Genomic DNA, 21190 nt, shown 5'->3' on the forward strand with positions numbered 1-21190 from the left:
AAATTTATTTATTATAACCACATATAACTTTGTTTAAATATTAAATAACATCTTAAACAGTGTGTTTTTCAACAGAGCTCACAGGAGACCCAAGAAAAGAGAGATCAAGAAGGGAGTGTGGGGGTATAAGATTGTGGCTCAAAATTTGCAATTCTGTTCCTTCCTGGATGTTAAGGGAGTTGAGCAAAAATAAGTTTTACTCCTTCTAGGAATGCATTATTTAAGCAGGTGAACATACAGTATTTAGATTTTCAATATTTATGACCTTTTATAAGAAAAAGAAATGTGAGCATGAGACCTCCTACTTGTAAATAGTCTTTCAGTTTTTTGTGACCACAAATGTACATACTCTGAAGTGAATATAACAAACATCTGTGTTAGTTTACTAGGGCTCCCATAGTGAGTACACAGATTGGATGGTTTAAACAACAAATTTATTGTTTCCCAATTCTGGATGGTAGAAGTCTGAGGCCAAGGTGTTGGGCTATCTCCTAGTGTCTTTCTGTACACAGCCTTCCCTCTGTTGGTGTCTGTGTCCAAATTTCCTCCTCTTATAAGGACACTAGTCATATTAGGTCAGGGCCTACACTGATGACCTCATTTTATCTTAATTATCTGTAAAGAGCCTATCTCCATATACAGTCACAGTCTGAGATACTGGGGTTAGGACTTCAACATACGGATTTTTGGAGGGAAACAATTCAGTCCATAAGAGCACCTGAAAAATGTGTCTATCTATTCAGATGCTTTTTGGTTCTATAACCACAAATGGCTCATATAGTAGTAGAGTGGTATTTAACGTTTTTGAATTAGGGACTCCTTTGAAAATGAAAAGTAGGGGTCTTCTACCCAGAGAAATGCACATATACACTAAATTTCACATCAGGGAATTTACAGACACACCCCTGACCCCTGCCTCCTCACTCTTCTATGGATCCCTGATGTCTAGATCTCCAGTCGGGCTGATAGTAAAACCATGAAGTCAGGGAATTCAGTGATCAAGTCTAATAGACTAGTTGTTTGTAAGTCACAAAACTTAGCAAGGTTCACCAGCAATAAATCCCAATTTTAGATCTTTCACCTAAATGTTTATAGTTCATTGGCTATAAACTCAACAATTCTAGGAACTAAAAGCAGCTCCATAAAACTCATCCTCACTCTAGCAAAACCAAACTCCAAATGCGTACCAGTAACGCTCCTGAATGATAGGAGCATTCCAAAGATGTCTCCTGACATCAGATTTTAAGCACAGATTAATGGTGAGGGAGGCCAGGCCTGCTCTTGGGAAGTCTCTGGGTCTGGCCTTTAAGAATGAGCTGGGGTGCACCTGGATACAACTGGAACTCCCTCAGAGGAGTGGTCCAGCTTTGGCTAATCAGTGGATAGGGGGACCATAGGCTAACTGGGGCCTTCTTCCATTCAAAGTCCAAATGCCTTTGTTGCTCAAGGCTCAAAAGGAACTTATTACTTGAAGCTGATTTCCAAGGGCAGGGCTTCTATCAAGTCCCTGAAAGTAAGCAGGATTAGATAACTTTCACCTTGTTATCATTTGTAAATAAAGAAAAGGGAACAATCTGAGCCGGTATTTGTAGAAATGACCTTTGAGATGGGCCCTATACTGTGTGTATACAGATTTCTATAGAAAGTATGGACTCGAATGAACATTGAGACCTGTGTGGAGAGTATTTTGATGACCCTGTTTTTTTCTGGTGCATTTCATAAGTGCATTAATCTGGGGCCAGTTACTGGTTTCTGTGTTGTTAGCACAATACTTTGACAGGTTTTGTGAACCAGGGAAAAAATTGATACTTGAGTTCAATTCATTTCAGGTTCTAAAACATGATGTGGTTCTTTCCAGCTTTCATTTTATAGTCCATTTAGATTGGATTCAAGTTTATTGTCAAAACAAAATTTAAAATGCTTATTCAAGAATACAGTCAAACTGGAAATAATGTAATATCCTATATTATGTAACTACATCAAAATTCTGTACATAGGCCAAAAATATAGTGAAGGAAAAAAGCTTGCTAATCTACTGGAAGTTCCTTAATTAAGTTATACATTTTTAATGTAACTTTAGTTTTGTGTGAGTGTGTTTTGTTTGAAAATTTATGCAGTTTTGAACTTACGTTGTTATAAATATGCTTTTACTGAAAAAATGTCATACATTTAATTGATATACTGAAAATTATTAACAAAATCTAATTTTACTCAAAACAATTTGACTCAGAAATGTATGAAATAAACCTATGTGATATATAAAATAAACTGTTTAAAGAGGGAAATTTAGAGATCCTATACTTTAATAAAGTAATATCAGTACTAATATTTTTAGTTCATCTCCCAAATATGAAAGCCCTTATGATGTACCATTTTTTTTTATGTCACTTTATCAACCTTTAATTGCCTCCGTTATTTAGGTAAGGACAATCATGAATATATAAAACTAATGTTTATTTTGTTTTGTTTTCTTTTTATTATCTTTTTATTGACTTCAGAGAGGAAGGGAGAGCGAGAGAGAGAGAGATAGAAACCCCAATGATGAGAGAATCATTGATTGGTTGCCTCCTGCATGCCCCCAACTGGGGATTGAGCCTGAAACCCTGGCATGTGCCCTGACCTGGAATCAAACTGTGATCTTTTGATTCATAGGTTGATGCTCAACCACTGAGCTATACAGGCCAGGCTGTTTTTTTTTTAATGAGTTTCTTCAGAAAAGGTTTATGGGTTAGATATTTCATGAAATAAATACTCAAAATAAATACTAAAATTTTTAATTTAGTATTTATTAGTAATTATTTAAATTGCTTATAAAGAATGATAGACTTTTAACCTTAGTAATGTCAATAGTGCTTGCAATTTTGGATAAAGTATAACAAGAGTTCCTTAAAAGTGATTAAAAAAAAAGACCCCAACTCTGATTTTATTCAAATTTCATTACCTTTCCACTAATTTTTTTGTTTTGTTTTGTTCCAGGAGCTAAACCAAGATGCCACACTGTATTTAGAATGCATTTTATTTTTTCAAGTAATTTCTATTGTTCCAATATTTTATAATAATTGCTGACCAGTAGAAATCCTGACCATTCTGTGTGTGTGTGTGTGTGTGTGTGTGTTCATTTGTTTATTTTTTCCTTCTATGGCAGAATAGCAAAAATAATCTTAGAGGATTTGAAGTCAAATTGACCTGAATTTTAGTCCTAATTTGCTACTTCATTTTGGGGTGCTGGTCAAGTTCTCTAAATTCTCTATCCTTGTTTCTTCATCTGTAATAGAGGAATAACATTAATAATACCTACCTCACTGAGTTCTAAGGACTGAATGTGAATATACAATGAACTGTAGTAGTGATTGTTGGTATTATTATTAATTACAATCTAATGAACATACTGAAGAAAGAGAATTATCCAGAGAGCAGATGGTCAAGGACGATTTTTAAAATACGGCGGGAGGAGGAACGGTGCAGAAAAGCTACAACTCCAAAATCCAACTCCGAAATAATCAGCACTTGATTGTTCAGTAAAATTAAGAGGCTTTTCTCTTGCTTGCCAGAATATTTATATCAAAATGTGTAACATGGGGCCAGTTTTGTTACTTGGCATGTTTCTGGCCATTTGTAAAGAAAATGTGGAGCAGCTGTTGCTCTGGGAGGCAGATGGATGCACGACATTTATGAATTGTATTTTTCAGGTGGAGAAACTGAGGCACCAACTAGTTAATTGTTTTTCCCAACCTTTCACAACCATGAAACATCACAGTTTCATGAATATCTTATGCCTCCCAGCTATGCGCTAGAGAAAGCAATTGCCAGTGGGGGAGCTGGTAAAAATGGGGCTTTCTCCGAGGGAGGCCAGCTGAAGACGTGCTTTTGTGTCTGGTACAGATGGCCAACTGGTAGTGCTTACCAGGGCTCCCCCCCTGCAGCTACCCACCCTCAAGTGACAGCTTTTTGCATCTTCTTGTCTAATTAAACCACCAACAGAGAATGCCAGTTATCTGCTTGTGTGACACCTCTGAATATTAAGTAGCTTTTGTAATTAATTATTTTTTGAAAGGCTTGATCCTCCATAATTAAATAAATCTTTGAGAATTAATAATATATGGGCTGAAAAACACCATGAGCCACCACTTGGCAGTGTGGGAAGAACTTTGCATCCAATATAGTGTCTCTATTGATCAATCCTTAATGATCTGAACGCTCCCAATACTAACATTACGATGTGTTTCTTCTTCCTTTCTCTATATTCCCGTGCACCCAACTGGAACCAATTGTTTCTGCACAGGGTAAGATATAAAAATGCAGATTTGCTTAAATAGCTTCTTGTCCAACAAGGCAGTCTGTGTTGTACATGAGGATATGCCTCAAGCAGCTGTCTGCTTCGTATCGCCCCCTGGCATATGACTATGATGCTGTTTAGTTAGTTTAGTGTCTTTCTGTGCTGGCAGCGACATTGAGGCCAGATAATGGATGCCGGGAAGATCTTGAAATCACGGGCGTGGGAAGAGCGCCTTTAATCATCTGGTCATGTTTTTCTATGGTGAGCTCGTGGGGTGAAACTGAGCTGGCCTACCACGGAGGACAGCCCAGTATGCCACCACTGTCTAGATTGGGAGCCTGTTCTCTCGCCTTTGAGGGGCCGGGCAGCTGGGGAAGCAGGAGACTTGCTGGGGGATACTCTGCCTCCAGGGCCTGTCGTATGTGATTTTGCTTTTTTGGTGGAGGCTGTTTAATCTTAGTCTGGTAGGGGGTCTAGGTTGTTGGCTGCCCAAACTGGGTAGAACAGGTGTTTAGCTAGAAGCAGTATGGGCGAAGGGAAGATGGGTGGAGTTGGTGAGCAAAAATGGGAAGTCAGTCATACCATACTTATATTTAAAGGATATTTCCTGTCCTTTCCTCTCACCCTGGCCCATTCTCTTTCCTTCTTCCTTCTTTTTCTTGTCCCTGTCTTTCCCCTTGTTCACTTGTCTTGATTTTGTGTTTTTGTTTGGGTGGTTGGCACTGGCATTATCCTGCTCAGCTTTCAACTTTCAGAGTAGCAGGATCATGTCTCAGCGTTATAGTTTTAGATCTGGAAAGTGTCTTGGGAGTTCTGGAGCAGCCATGGAGAGTCTTGAATCTAAAAGATTCTGGAAAGATTTCAGGGTTCCTCCCAGAGGCTTGACTTTTTTGTTAGATAAAACAAGGAGTGCTGTCTGGCTCAGAAACATACATGTAAGGGTATTGTTTCTAATGATAATTATCACCATGACAATTAATATGCATTGAATGATGCACAACTCTATATATTTTGTCTTCTGACATTTTGGTTAATTTTTAAATAGGTAATAATCTCGTTCACAATTCAAAAATTATAAAAGATATCTAGTAAAAATTTCCCCTCTCCACTCCACTGAGTTACCACCTCCCAAAGAAATAAATAACAACTGTGACTCATTTATTATATACTAGTGGCCCGGTGCATGAAATTCATGCACATTAAAAGGGAATTATTTAGAGGAAATATGTTAATATTCCTATTTGCCCTTTCTCTATAATAGAAGTGTCAGAGATGAAAGAAAATTAGTAAAATGTATATGAAAATCTTCCTCCTGTCAGAGTCTGGGGCACGCCATGAGACCCAGAGTCAAATCCCTGCCCACCTGCGTGCACCTCAAAATCATGTGAGGCTCAGACCCGGCCAGCCCCACCCCCATTGGACGAGATCCAGACCCAGCCAGCCCCACCCCCATCAAGCCCTGCCAGGTGGGGGGGCGTGGCCTGAGGTCCCCCATCAAGCCCTGCCAGGTGGGGGGGGGCGCAGCTTCAGGTCCCCCAGCCTGGCACTGGGGCAGGGGGCATGGCCTGAGGTCCCCCGTCAAGCCCTGCTGGGTCAGGGGTGTGGCCTCAGTTTTCCCGGCCTGATGCCGGAGCAAGGGGTGCAGCCTGAGGTCCCCTGTCAAGCCCCACCAGGCGGGGGGTGCTGCCTGAGGTCCCCTGGCCAGGTGCTGGGGCAGGGGACGTGGCCTGAAGTCCCCTGTCAAGCCCCACCAGGTGGGGGGCGTGGCCTGAAGTCCCCCGTCAAGCCCCACTAGGCGGGGGGCGCAGCCTCAGGTCCCCTGCCCCTGCCTGGCACCACACAGCCTCAAGTCCCTGCTGACGGCTCATTATGGGAACCCCGCCTCCGCTGTGGGTGCAGCCATCTTGTGTTATGGGAACCCTGCCTCCACTGTGGGCGCAGCCATCTTGTGACAGTGTGATGGAGTGAGGGTCAATTTGCATATTACCTCTTTCTTATATAGGATCTTTTCATAGATTTTTGTGCATAAACAAGAAAATATGAATATATATGCATTTTCCCTTATTTTATGGCACAGTAGCAACACTTTATATATTGTTCTCTGCTTCATGCACGTCTTTACTTAATTCTTACAGCAGTCCTATGTGAAATGAGCTGTCATTACCCCAGTTTACAATTAGAATTCAGCTCAAGCTGAGTACTTGCTCAGGGCAACGTAGAGGGTGATGGAGCTGGGATAGCCTGACTATCTAACTTGATCTGTGTGATCCTTGTCACTAGGCTGTCTTTGCTCACTGGGGCTGGTATGGACTCCTCGGGTTCCTGCTGATTTGCACACATTTTTCTGGGGCTCAGTATGGTGCTGGCTCCTAACCACATACTCCAGCCAACAACAAGGGAATGTGGCAAAGCTGAGTCAGCTCTGTATCAGTTGGCATTTCTTTTCTTTTTATTCTCAAGTAATAATTTTAAAAAATTGTGGTCAAATGCATATAACCTAAAATTTAGCATCTTAGCAATTTCTAAGTGTACAGTTCACTGGCAGTAAGTACATTCACATTGTTGTGAAACTGATCTCCAGAGCTCTTTTCATTTCCTAAACTGAGACTCTGTTCTCATTAAACAATAACTCCTCATTCCCTGCTCCCCCAGCAGCTGGTAACCACCCTTCTACATCCTATCTCTATGAGTTTGACTACTCCAGGTGCCTCATGTAAGTAGAAAGATACTGTATTTGTCTTTTTGGGATGGGCTTATTTCACTTAGCAAAGGTTCATTCATGTTGTAGCATGTGTCAGAATTTCCTTTTTAAGGCTAACATCTCATTGTATGTATATGTCATATTTTGTTTATTCATTTGTTGGTGAACACTTGGGTTGCTTCTACCTTTTGGCTATGGTGAATAATGTTGCTGTGAAATAGGTGTACTAATTTCTGTTTGTGTGTCTGCTTTTAATTCTTTGGGCTATATACCCAAAGTGGAATTGCTGGTTGTATGATTGTTCTATTTTTAAATTTTTTGAGGAACCACCATACTGTTTCCCATAGTGCCTGCACCATTTTACATTCAGTGCACAAGAATTCAATTCTCCATATCCTCAACAACATTTATTTTCTGTTTTGTTTGTGTGTGTGTGTGTGTGTGTAACCATCCTAGTGTGTATGAGGTGGCATTTCTTTTATAACGTGCTGTTAAACACATTTCTTCTCCTGTATTGGGCCTCTGCCATATAGAGTTCTCATCTCAGTTTTTTTTTTTTTTCAGGAAGGGAAAGGCATGTGGAAGAGGGACCAGCTGGGAGGGCAAGGCTGGTGGCTCAGCTCAGTGTACCTGGTCAGACCCTCCCTGGGGCCTGGGCCCTTGGTGACTTCACTCTATTTTATTGTGTCTGTTTTTTCTTGCTGGTTATTCCTCAAGTGAAAGATATTCCTGTCCTTTTCCAAAAAGAGAGGATGGGCAACCAGAATGCAAAGGAATCTTTGCTGTTTTTAGGTTTCTCACAGAGCAGTCCCAGGGGGAGGTATTTATCTGTATTCCTGCCTGTAACCCAACATCTAATCCAAGGCTTCACTACATTATGAAGGAGGTGGAGCATCTTCATTTGTGGTGTAATCCATTCTCAGCCCATCTTCTGCACATCCCTGAATGTGCCCATTTTAAAAAGTGGTGTCTTGCGTGTAAAACCCATGAACTCAGACAATAGTGTGGTGGAGGCCTGAGGAGGGGGAGGGAGCTGTGAAGAGGAGGTCAATGGAGGGGATAAAGGGGACATCTGTAATACTTTCAACAATAAAGATAAAATTTTTTAAAAGTGATGCCTTTTTCTAATTACAACAGCAAATATATGTGCATAGCAGAAACCTGGGAAAATGAAGAAAAGCACACCATTATAAACATTGTAGTACATAGGATCACAATAGGTATTTTTATAGCCTAATCATTTGCTTAAAAGGTTGTGTAATTTTCCTATGCTAACAAATGTTCTTTTACCATATAACTTTTAGTGATAATATTCATGGCATGATATTTGTTTTAAAATTCCTTTATTTTTTGAAATTTAGACACTATCCTTTTTTGGTGGTTAGGAATTTTCATGAACATCTTGGTACATATACCTATGAAAATTGTTATTTTTAAATGCTATTTTTAGAGAGATGTATAGGAAGGTCAATGTTATTACAGGTGACCCTGACTCCACAGGGACAGGAGTTGACAGTGTAGGAATTAAAGTTGATAAAAGCGACTGAAAACCTTCCCTTTGGGTTAAGACAAAGAGTGTCACTGACACCAGCTCCAGAGAACCTGAAAAGGCTCAGCTTCAATATTGCTTTGCTGATTTCACTGGGCACACTGAGTTCTAAGGTGTTCAGGATGCTCTTTTTACTTACCTCCCTGCTGTTCGGGGTCTGGATTAATGGAACTCTTGGAAATATTTCCCTAACAAATCAAGGCCACAGCCACCCTCTCAAAATGTAGATGGAAGTCTTTGATTGTTTGTTTTGTGAGATGTTAGATGATCTTAACAGTTTATTTCCTGAAGTAGTCTGTATTTCCCCAGGGCATTCTTTTAGTTCTTATTGTATGGACAAAGAGCCTTATATCATTGTTATTCTCACTGTTTTTCTGGGTGTATCCTCTCCGTTGGTGATTTACTACAGACAATCCTGGCTCCTTTTGCCCCAACACATTCCTGGGAACTGTGTCCACAAGCAGATTTTTTTTTTAAAAAATAAGTTTTTATTGAGATGAAGGGAGAGGGAGAGATAGAAACATCAATGATGAGAGAGAATCATTGATTCGCTGCCTCCTGCACGCCCCACACTGGGGATCTAGTTCACAACCCGGGCATGTGCCCTGACTGGGAATTGAACTGTGACCTGGTTCATAGGTGGATGCTCAATCACTGAGTCAGTCCGGCTGGGGCACAAGCAGATTTTTAAAAAAATCATATTTTCTAATGAGAAAAACAACACAATTGGAAACCGAGATATTTCCACCAATTCACTTGGAATCAAATAAATCATGGATATGGTAAAATAATAAGTCATTAAAACAAACATCCTTTTCTAAATTTTCTTTAGAGCAATCAGAGACATTCAAAGTGGTTCTACTAGCTCAGGTCATATACTGTGAGCATAAATGTATGGCACATATTGTTTATTCAAACGGCCCCTGCATAGAAAGTGTTAATAGAGACTATATAAACACAGTGAGATAAATCTGTGTGATAAATTCGGCCCACACCTAGATCTTGGGGGCTGAAGAAATTTGAAAAAGGTTTACCCTGATAAGGAAAATGGGTCCCATAGCATAAAGTGGCTTGCTAAAAGTGACCATGCTTATGTTAATTCAACATGTAATTAATGATAGCTCTGCTTCCTTTCATAGATACAGTAAGCAGATAGTGTGGTGTGCTTATCAGAACCTCCCTTCAGGGCTAAAGCCCTTATTGCCCCAACTACTGGGATATGGCAGTGGACAGCTCCCAGCTAAGTCCCTCTCCCCAGACCTGCCCTTGGCTGCAGAAAGCCTCTTTATCCAGGGCAGCTGGCAGCTGATGACTGGGGTGTCTGGTTGGTGCAGATATAAAGGCCTGGGCCCCTCAGCCCAACTGAAGCAACTCTGAAGGGCCTGTAGGCTCAGCTAAGCCTTTGTTGTCCCTGCACTGTGCCAATTTCTTCCCTGGCCAATGCTGCTTCCTTCCCTTCCCCTCAGGTATTGATCCTGAGAGCACTCTCTAATAAATGCCCTGCATCAAACTCCATTTCAGAGTTTGCTTCTTAGGGAACTACACTGTGATGTGAGATAAATCTTAGGGAGACATTTTGGATCATTGAGTCTTTTAAAAATATTAGTATTATGAAAGTTAAACTGTTGTCTTATTTTCTTTTAGTCTTTATAAATTTTCTTAGAGAGTAAACAGAGGTATGCAAAGTTGTTCTCTTATCTCAAGTTTGAATATGCATGTATACAAATACATATAATTATATACCATGTACATTGTATACAAATACATATTTCTCTGATAATCTTGCAGCATCTTAATAAGGACTTTAATTTGGATAAGATGTGTCTTATTTATTATTATTTTTTCATTCCTTTTTTCTTTATCAAACAAACTCATGGTAATTATTAAAGGGAGAAGAAAATTCCCCAAGTTTTGTATTTGGGAAGAAGGGAGGGAAGATTGGTGGAAATAAGGAGATAAAAAAAATATTTGTGAACTTATTTTATAGAAATTAAATCTGAGGAGGATTTTTAAAGAAAAAATACAGAAAAAAAAAGCACATGTACATGTACATGTACCCAGAATTAGTATTTGTTAGTAAATTGTCATATTTGATCTTTTAAAGTATGAAATAAAATGTTAGAGACAGAGCACTTAAGATTTTCTCTTAGCAGCACTGTGGAGCCCTTGGTCCTGCCTGCTTGGCCCTGGGTCCTGCCTGCTCTCCGTGCTTGGCTGCCAACCAGACAGCAGCAGATCTTTAACACCAAAAACAACAAATGGCACACGTGGACAGGAGCCATGCTCAAGTCTTGCTGGATAGCATCAAATGAGCAGAGTGATGAAGTGTGCTGAAAGCAGAACACACCTTCCCTGTACATGGACATTCACTATAATGGAGTCAGGAAGGCACACATTGAATTCCAGATAGTGCAACTTCAGTGAACAAACCCTTTGGGAAAACAGCTCTTTTTATAATATAGCAAATAGCATTTTAAGAGTCTTTAAAATTCGTGGAGATTGAAGGGCTATGTAAAGGGATTCGTGATGAATTCATAAACAACTCCTCCTTTTCCCAGACAAGTTTCTCCTCCTTTGTTCCAGTAAACCCCCTGTTGAGTCACATGAGTCAGAAACCTGGGCATCCTAGAATTCTCTTTATCTGACACACACAGTTGATTTAAGCGTCTAAAGAATGGTTTAAATCCATCCCTTCCTCTCTATGTTTCTTCTCTGATCTTTATTGGAAATCTCATCAGCTCTGGTTGGGCTGTTACAGAAGTCTCCTATCTGGTCTTGATTCCTTTAATCTTGCTTCCCTGCCACCTGCCCCACCCACCTCAGCAGCAGGATCCACACTGCCACCAGGGGGTCTTCCTAAAATGCAAATCTGGCATATCATTTTTTTTTTAAAGGAAAATATTTTTAGTTCAATTAAAAAATTTTAAATTAAATTTACTGGGGTGACATTGGTTAATAAGATTATATAGATTTCAAGTGTACAATTCTATAATACGTCATCTTTATATAGTGTTGTGTTCACCACCCAAAGTCAAGCCTCTTTCCATCACCATTTATCTCCCCTTTACCCTTTACTACTTCCCCCGTCCCCCTTTTCCCTTTTGTAATCACCATCTATAATAATAATGCTAATTAGACCGGACAGCTGAATGACCTTCCAGACGTCATTCCAGACGAAGCATGGTGGTGGGGGCCAAGGCAGAGGCGGTTAGGGGTGGTCAGGCAGGCAGGCGAGTGGTTAGGAACCAGTGGTCCTGGATTGCAAGAGGGATGTCCAACTGTCAGTTTACCAGCAGTCAGACATCGCCCGAGGGGTCCCGGATTGCCGGGCTGAGCCCCCCCACCCCCCCTCCATGCATGAATTTTGTGCTCTGGACCTCTATTACTGTTATATAAGTCTGTGAATTTTCTTTCTTTCTTTTTTTTTTTTTTTTTTTTTTTTTATCCCTTTTCTGTTGACAAAAGGTTTCAATTAGCATATCCCCTCTTTATTGGCTGTGGGCACCACCATCTTTGTGACAGTGTGAGGGTCAATTAGCATATTCCCTCTTTATTAGATAGGATTGTGTGTTCACCGCCCAAAGTCAAGTCTCCTTCTGTCACTATTTATCCCTCCTTAATCCTTTGCTACTCCCCCCCCCTCCCCCCCTTCCCCCAGGCTAGATCACTGGAGTTAGGAGAGAAAATTGGATTTCATGTCATTTGGTGAGTAGACGGGAAAGAAGGAGGTAGTGGATGGGACAAGATGCCATTGAGCATTACAAGAATGCACAAGAACAGTAGCAACTTTTGCACAAAAGACATCTTTCTCCTTTTCTTCCTCTTCCTTTTCCATTCACTTCCCTTTTTATTTCTCTTTCTTCTTCTTCCTTTGCCTCTTTTCTTTAGTTTTGGTAGGTATATTACAATTTACGTCCCAAATAACCTTTAAATATTAATGGCATAGAGAGAAAAATATGTAGAAATACAAAATAAATTTGTGCTCAAAAGGGGGCGTAGAAATTACAGAGAGAGGACAACAGAAATGTTTCATTCATTAAGTTGGTCATCACCAGATTTAAAATCAATTGTAAATCAAGCACTTGCATTATGTAAGGCACATTGCCTCAGTGCATAAATCTGGTAACATCAGTTCAAGTTCAGGATGCTGGGTTATGAGCCAAAATAGGGAAATATGTAGTATTAGGGGATATGGAACAATGCTTCATCTCCCTCTGCCTCTGCCAATCATGCATAAGGTATTAAGTTTATTTGGTCATTTGTGGATCAGAATTTGCATAAACTATTTATGACTTCTTACGAATAGTTTGAGAAGCTGAAAACAAACACCAAACTTCAGAACATATATGTCACAGGGAAACCCACCAGTGCTAGAGTAAGAACACAGAGGAATTTCCATGCCGTTGGATTATGGCATCTTTGCTTGAAGGAGTTGTTTCTGTGTTTAGTTTAAGATATCCACAGACCAGGACATTATTTCAGCCTCTCTATTCATGTTTCTCATAGGCCTTTGACCTGCATTAGGATAACTTGAGGTGCTTGCTTTGGTCCAGATTCTTGCCCACCCTCCCCTCCTCCCCGAACCCTCCAGCCCCTCAGATCTACAAGATCAGAATACCAGAGAGTGAGCGCTGGGCTCTGCTATTTGTTTTGAAGCCATCAGTGCCCATTTTCTGCGGCACACCCACATAAAGCCTGCTGATGTGCGGCATGAAAGTGATGGTTAGTACCAAGTAGCATGGACAGAAGTGAGGACACATCACATCGACTCTACAATAAATCACGTTAGATGGAATGTGTGGTTTGCTGTCAGAAATTGTTGAATTGGAATCAAATTGTAGGTGATACCATTCATGTCACACAAACAAATGTCAACGCTGGTGAGCTTCCAGGGGCCGACCTAGTGGTGGGCAAGGGCTCCATGGTGGCCGTGGGAAACCCTTCCCTCGTGAGACAACCAAGCAGTTGTTGACCAGTGCCCATGACCCTGGGGGGGCCCCAGCCAGAGGGTCTTAACCACAGTTGTATTTGGCTGCCTGACTTATGCATGGGAGTTTTTTTTTCCAGAGGATAATTCTGACCTTGAACAGAACCACACAGGGAAGTGGTCTGTTTTGTAGGCTGTGAATTGTATCCAAGCCACAGACTCATTCATCTGCTGCTCTGTACAGCCCCTGAGACGTCAGCTAGCCAGTCCTTCTGCCACCAGCAAAGCAGGCAGGCGGTAAAGCTGTGGGGCCAGATGCACGGGCAGCCGGCCCACAGGATCTTAATGCGTGGAATGGAAAGTCATATTGTGGCAGGCTAGTATGAAGATAGGGAAATTCCTTGCCAAGTAGAATAAGGGAAACTGAAACAAAATAATTAAACAAGGCCAAACAATATAAGCAATTCACAGCCAGCTAATGAATAACTCAGTTTTATCTTCCCTAACCAAGGACTCTTAGGAGGAAATGGTTTGCACATTCCAGACCATCCCAGGGCAGACTGGCCTGGTCCTGGTCCCTTTTTGATGCTGTTCTTTGAAAATGAAACTAACCAGAAGATAACCCTGACCCCTCTATATGCACATTTTGATGAATCAACATATTGAAGAACACACCTAGAAAGCTAATGAATAGTCTGTTAAAAACTCCCTGAGACCTCCCCTAGGATTTCCTCTGGCCAAAGAAAGAAAAAATGAAGATGAAGACCTTAATGGCATGCACTCACTATAGCATGCCCCCACCTTGTTTCTCTGTTCTTTTTCTCCTAAACTCGAAGGGTCCCCAGGAGACTTGCAACCAGGGAAGCAGCAGACAGTGGCAGCGCATCCCAGGCTCACCCCCTGAACTGGTCTCCAAGGCCCTCTTTTCTCTGACTTTCCAGTGAGCTAACAGCAGCCCCACCTTGGCTCACTTCTTTTACTGTGATTTATTTTATTTTATTTTTTGTTAATCTTTACCTGAGAATATTTTTTCCATTGATATTTATAAAGAGTGGAAGGGAGGAGAGAGAGAGAGAGAGAGAGAGAGAGAGAGCGAGAGAGACATTGATGCCAGAGAGACACATCGATTGGTTACCTCCCACATGCATCCTGACTGCATCCTGACCACATCCTGACCAGGACCAAAATAAAACCTGCAACTGTTTGGTGCATGGGCTGATGCTCTAATCACTGAGCAACATCAGCCAGGGCAGCTTTTACATAGATTTTAAAAGAGCAGAATGTATCTCAAGATGGGACAAGCACAGTGACTTCTTTTTTTTTTTTAAATATTTTTATTGATTTCAGAGAGGAAGGGGGAGGGAGAGAGATATAGAAACATCAGTGATGAGAGGGAATCATTGATCGGCTGCCTCCCGCACGCCCCCTACTAGAGATGGAGCCCAAAACCTGGGCATGTGCCCTTAACCAGAATCGAACCAGGGACCTTTCAGTCTTCAGGCCAACTCTCTATATCCACTGAGCCAAACCAGCGCAGTGATTCTCAACCTTCCTAATGCCGCGACCCTTTAATACAGTTCCTCATGTTGTGGTGACCCCCAACCATAAAATTATTTTTGTTGCTACTTCATAACTGTAATTTTGCTACTGTTATGAATTGTAATGTAAATGTCTGATATGCTATATGTGTTTTCCGATGGTTGCGACCCACAGGTTGAGAACCGCTGGGCCGCTAGAGCAAGCACAGTGACTTCTTTAGTTGGTCTCTGGTGTATGTCCATAAGGAAGAAAGATGGATGGAAAAGGATTCTAACACCTGACCTAAGGACTGCTTTCAGGAGCCAGCATCACGGTAGTTTGCAAGTGTTACTAGTATATCCTCTGAGCTTCTCAGCAATCCTGAAATGTAATTGGATAGGCAAGATTGTTCACCAATGCCATCCTCTACATTAAGAATGAATGCTCAGAATGTTGCTAAATCTCACTCAGCAAGTAAGTGAGAGAGTGAATTGAGAATCCAACCTAGGTCTTGGACCCTAAATCTGACTCCTTTCCACACCCCCTCCTGGAATAGTGCCCTCGTCTGTGCTAGGGATGACTTCCCTAGCATACTGTTGCTCAGTAGGTCCAAATTTTACTTACTCAGAGTTTATTAAAATAAACGAATATCTTTGATATTAAAGATAATAAAGAGAAATTTGAAGCATGTTCAAAGGACTTAGTTTTCATTCTTTGGATGCTATGGGTTAAAGTAGACCCATAAACCATACTGTCCCAACAGTATGGAAGCCTTATGGCCTTGCCGAAATATTTGATTTTCCTCTTAAACACTTCATTGATTATGAGTTTTGCTTCTTCTCTGTTGGAAGAATAGACATTAAGCAGATTTACTCTATAGTTAATTCTTGATTATACTCATCCACAATCTATTGATTATACTCATCAGCCCATTCCTACAAATCTGAATTCCAAACAGTTCTGAAAATTTTAATTTTTTTTCATAAGTCAGGTGAAAATTTATTTGGTGGAAATACCAGACCTAAACTGAAAGGAGTTTAGGCTTTATTTATCCCATTTAACGTGGATATTTATGTATTTTGCTGCAGAAATATTAATACAAAGTGTTCCCAGATCCCATTTAGTGTATTACTTAATAATGGCTGCATAAAATATGAAAAATTCTGAGTTCTAAAATGCATCTAGCCCCAAGGATTTCAGATAAGGGACTGTAAACCTCTTCTCAAGAAGAGAAGGGAGATATGTGGATGACAGAATAATGGAGAAGCAGTTAACTGCCGTACTTTTCACCCACATAGGAGTCTTCCCTGATGGAAGATTATACATCTCCACCCTGTTGAAATCATGCACAACCACACGATGGATTTTCTTTGTCAAATAAACTGTGAGCAGAAGAGATGAGTCATTTCCAGGCAAAGCTTTAGGAGCCCATGTGTAGCTCTCTGCTTTCTCTCTTCCTCCTGCCATGAGCTCAGCAATGTTTAGAGGAAGTCTGGGGTCCATCAGTGTGGATTTCCAGAGAAGCCTGACATGGAGCTGTGGTTGACCTGGAGATGTAACGTGAATGAGAAAGAAACCTTTGTTGTTCTTTCTTCAGTATCACCAAGTCTATCCTCAGTGGCACATGCAAAATCAATGCCCTCTGGATGGAGTCGTCCATTAATGTAACATCTGTGGGTACCCATCCAGTTAATGGCCAACAGTCAGTGTCCTCTAGGGGTTTGAAGTCTAGCCATACAGATAAACAGTTAAGAAGGAGATACCAAACCAGGCCTGGCCCACCACACTCTCTTCCAGTGTTGGTTTCCGTGTCTAGGTCCAAGGCCAAATGTCTCCTGACTTTATGTTTCCAAATATGTGTTTTACTTTGCTGGATTTAACAAGTTACATAAGTAATAAATATTTATTATAATAAATCAAACAACACAAAAGTATATAAAGAAAAACAATTTTCTTCTCTCTCCTTTCAATGGTATGTATCCTTCCATGCCTTTTTCTGTGGTAGGTAAACATATAGGGTCACCTTTTAACATTGTCTTACCATGAATATTACTCTGCCAAGGACATCCATTCCGTTACTAGCTCCAATTAGACAATTAGTTCTTTTAATTATTAAGAGCTTCTTTTATTGGATGCGTACTATGTCCAAATCATGCTTGTAAGTACTTTGCTTAATCCCCTTGTCAGCCTTGTGAGAACGGCACTGTTATCAGCATTTTCCATTTGAGAAAACTGGTAAATTGACGAGAGTCACGCAGATTAGGAAGTGGTAGAGTGAGAAACCCAGGCTCTCCATTCCATGTTCTCAACCTCTAAGTTATATCGCTTCTCTGATTGTGTAATAGTCCGTGAGTGAATGGGCAATAATTTATGCAATTGTTTTCCTATTGATGGAAATTGACGTGATTTCCTTTTTTTCTCTACTTATTTTGCTACCACTAATACATTGAAATAAACAACACTGACACTTTTTCCCCCTGTTAATTTCTTCCTGTGATTAATTTGGAGAACCCTACCATCTCTGGCAGTCTCAGTCTTGGTTGGGGAAGGGCTCCGGTTATTATAATTCATGTTCCTGTGACCAGTTAGGAGTTCTTGCTTCACCAGGTCCTCTGAATCCTCCAATATCTTCGTAGTAAAGGGCAGAATGAAAAGCTCTGTTTAAGTCAACACAGTTTACATTTAGAGACAGGAGGAAGTGAACTGTAAGGGATATCGTCTCCTAGATGTGTCAGATGCAATCACGCAGCATGGATTTATGAAGCAGAATGAAATATTTGTTTTGATTGCTCACTGTTTAAGAATACACTCTAATGCACAATCTTGACAGACATCTAGGCCAACTACCCTTACTTGAAGAATCTGGGTCAGGGTTGCCCAACTTCTAATTCAGCAGTCGCATTTCATTAAAGGATTATGCAAAGAAACCTCAATTGGTTCTGTACAACTGACTGCTTCCTCTTCAGTATTTAATATTACAGGAGCCCCAGCAGTCACCAATGTTACTGTCCATTGATTTGCAATGTGTCCTTCCTCCTTGTTTAGTATAGAGTTTGAAAAAGCAATTAGCTGGAGATCTTATGAAAAACGGATATACCATATGAAAAGTGGACATTTAATTTAATACTGAAATAATTCATGAAGATATTTGAGGTAAGGTGTTAGACAAAACCCTATAAGTTGGAGATGCTTACAAATGGGGTTTTGTAAAAACCTGAAAATTATTTAGATGGAAATGATTAAAAATTGCAAGAGGTATGTTTGAAAATTTCCATCTAGAAGCACTGCAGGGTATGAACTTATCAGCAGATTGCTGCATTGTGCTACCATATGAAAATTAGAGACTGAAATAGATTTGATTACTTTAAGGTAACTTATCCAGTAAAATGCAGAGAAGTAAATCAGCATAATCTGGGAGATCTTGTGTTTGTTGCTGGGTAGTGTATTCTTGTGTGGGCTGGGGGTTAGGGTGGCTAAGCATGAGGTTTCCTTTAATTCCTTCTTTTTTTAGTACAATGCAGGCTTTAGGGTAACCTATAGTCACTCTGTACAGTATATGTTGAAAGAAATGTATTCAAAAGCTTAAAAACTGATGATCACATATGCAAGAACTTCTGCTTCTGAAAACAAAGCATCACATAATCTCTGTCCTGAAGTGTCCATTCGTCTGTTTCTCTCCTCAGCAGCCCTCTCTGTTTCTGTTTGCATTCCCATGGATGTAGGGGTAGGGCACAGGAGCACTTACAGATGAAGCGTCACCCTTAAGCATGGACGCAGGCTCCAGTCTGTTCTTTTACTCTGCTCATGCAAGGTGGTGCAATATGACAGGTATTTTAACAAACCCACATTACCTTGAGTACCACTGTTTTCACCAGCCAGAGCCTGTTTCTACATCCATGGCACTGATTAAGGTGCTACGATTATGAGATTCTTTATACTCATTAGCAAGAGCAGTGTTGAGGACCAAGATATGAGTACCCAAAGCACAAATAGCAGTAGACCCTGTGGTATGTGAGCTTTTACCCCATGAGGGTGGGTTCCTGATTAGGACAACTGACTGCCCCTTGAGTAAAGCTTAAGCTGACTAATACAGTATTGTGTCTCGTCCATATTGCAGATTCTGAAGTGAATTATAGACATTGAACTGGGATGGACCTATGCAAGCCCCTACACTCAGCTGCTCCCCATCTTATTTCTATTTTTTCCACATTCATTCAGATTTTGCCTTTGGCCACATACTTCTTCCAACTTCTAGCTCAACTCATGCTCCAATTTCATTTATGGTGACTATTCTCTTTTTAATACCTAAGCCTATGAAAAGTATGGTTACTTTTTAAGGTTATTTTATTTACTATTGCCATTGTGCTAAATGCATTATGTTTTGACCTGAAAGATGTAAAGCTCTGTCAAAAGAGAGGGGAAAAAATGACCAGTTTCCCGTTGGTGTGGAATGCTTTTCATCTTAGTCCTCTGGGGTTTTGCTTCCTTTCACCTGTAAAGTGAGGGATTTGGACCAGAATAGTTGTTCCTTCCCTGCCAGCTCTGAAAATCTGAGATGGTCTTCCTTGCCACAGCAGTTACGCCTTAGGCTAAACCTGCAGCAGCCTGTGAGGCAAAGCCATGACTCAGGGTCTGCTGACTTTGGGCCTTTTCCCTTATGATGGTGAATCAGAGGACTCTGGGCATCACTATTTGATAATCTGGCCAGCTCTGTTCCTGTGATGACTAATGGATGTACATGGTGATGGTGCCCAGTCTCTGCGATAGGTGAGACATCCCTCAGACCAGGAAGTACATCAAAAGGGGAATCCATGGGGTTCAGCTGCCTTCCTTCAGTTTCTATGCAGTCATTGAACTAAAAAACATGAAGAGTGTAGCACATCTTTGCTTTTAAATTGAGTTCTGCTCTCTCAGCAGGTTGCATAATATTTTTTTAAGGCAGCAAAGACTCTGCCTCTGAATGTCAAAGGTTGTCTTAAAGTTATAATGGGCTGGTGCCGATGTCTGTACAGATGTCACTGGCTTATGATAGTTCAATTTACCATTTTCCACTCTATAGTGGTGTGAAAGCAATATGCATAATAAATTACATGAGATATCCAACACTTTATCATAACATGGGCTTTGTGTTAGATAATTTTGCACAACTGTAGGGTAATGTGTTATAATCATGTTTAAGGTAGTCGAAGCTATGATGTTTGGTAGGGAGGTGCATTAAATGCATTTTTGACTTATGATGTTTTCAATTTATGATGGGTTTATTGGGATGTAACCTAATGTGTTATAATCATGTTTAAGGTAGTCGAAGCCATGATGTTTGATAGGGGAGGTGCATTAAATGCATTTTTGACTTACGATGTTTTCAATTTATGATGGGTTTATTGGGATGTAACCCCATTGTAAATTGAGAAGCATCTTTATTTAATCTCAAATTGAATATTATTCTATAGTAGGCATTTGTTTTAATGTCCATTTGTTCTTTAATGGTAGAGTTATTCCTCATTACACAGAAATTCAATAAAGTGAAACTTGAAAAAGAACTTATAGGTACAGGAATTTATTCAATATGGTACCTGTTCACTAAATTCGGGGAATGTGCCAATCCCTTATCTGCTGTTCTAATAAAAGGACACCTTCATTTGTCCATTTGTTTATATTCCACTTGTTGTTTTTGTCTCTGTTTTTTCTTCTCCGGTTCTCATGATTTTGCTCATTTCCAAAAGGGAGACTCTTAGACCTTGTGCTCAGGCACTGTCTGAGCTTACTATTCAGTAGAAAATATGGGGAAGGAGGATCGGCTGAAAGTGGCTGCTTTTTCAGTCCAGTTATTTTCCCTGGATAGTTGACCAGTAATTCAACTTTTTTGCTTTTGCCTTTAAGTCATCAAGCCTTCAGGGTGAACACATAAAAAAACAAGCAAACTTACAGTTATATTTTGATAAATCTTAATTTATCATAAAATAAATTTAAGGATATATTATATTTTTTTCTGTAGTCTTAAGTGAGATTTTTAAGAAATCATGTTTTAGCTTTTGCACAGCAAAAGAAACCATCAACAAAACAACAAGAAAGCCCACTGCATGGGAGACATATTTGCCAATGTTATCACCGATAAGGGTTTAATCTCCAACATTTACAGGGAACTCATACATCTTAACAAAATGAAGATAAACAACCCAATCAAAAAATGGGCAATGGACCTAAATAGATACTTTTTGA

This window comes from Myotis brandtii, unplaced genomic scaffold (genome assembly GCF_000412655.1).
Source record: "Myotis brandtii unplaced genomic scaffold, ASM41265v1 scaffold111, whole genome shotgun sequence".
Classification (NCBI taxonomy): domain Eukaryota; kingdom Metazoa; phylum Chordata; class Mammalia; order Chiroptera; family Vespertilionidae; genus Myotis; species Myotis brandtii.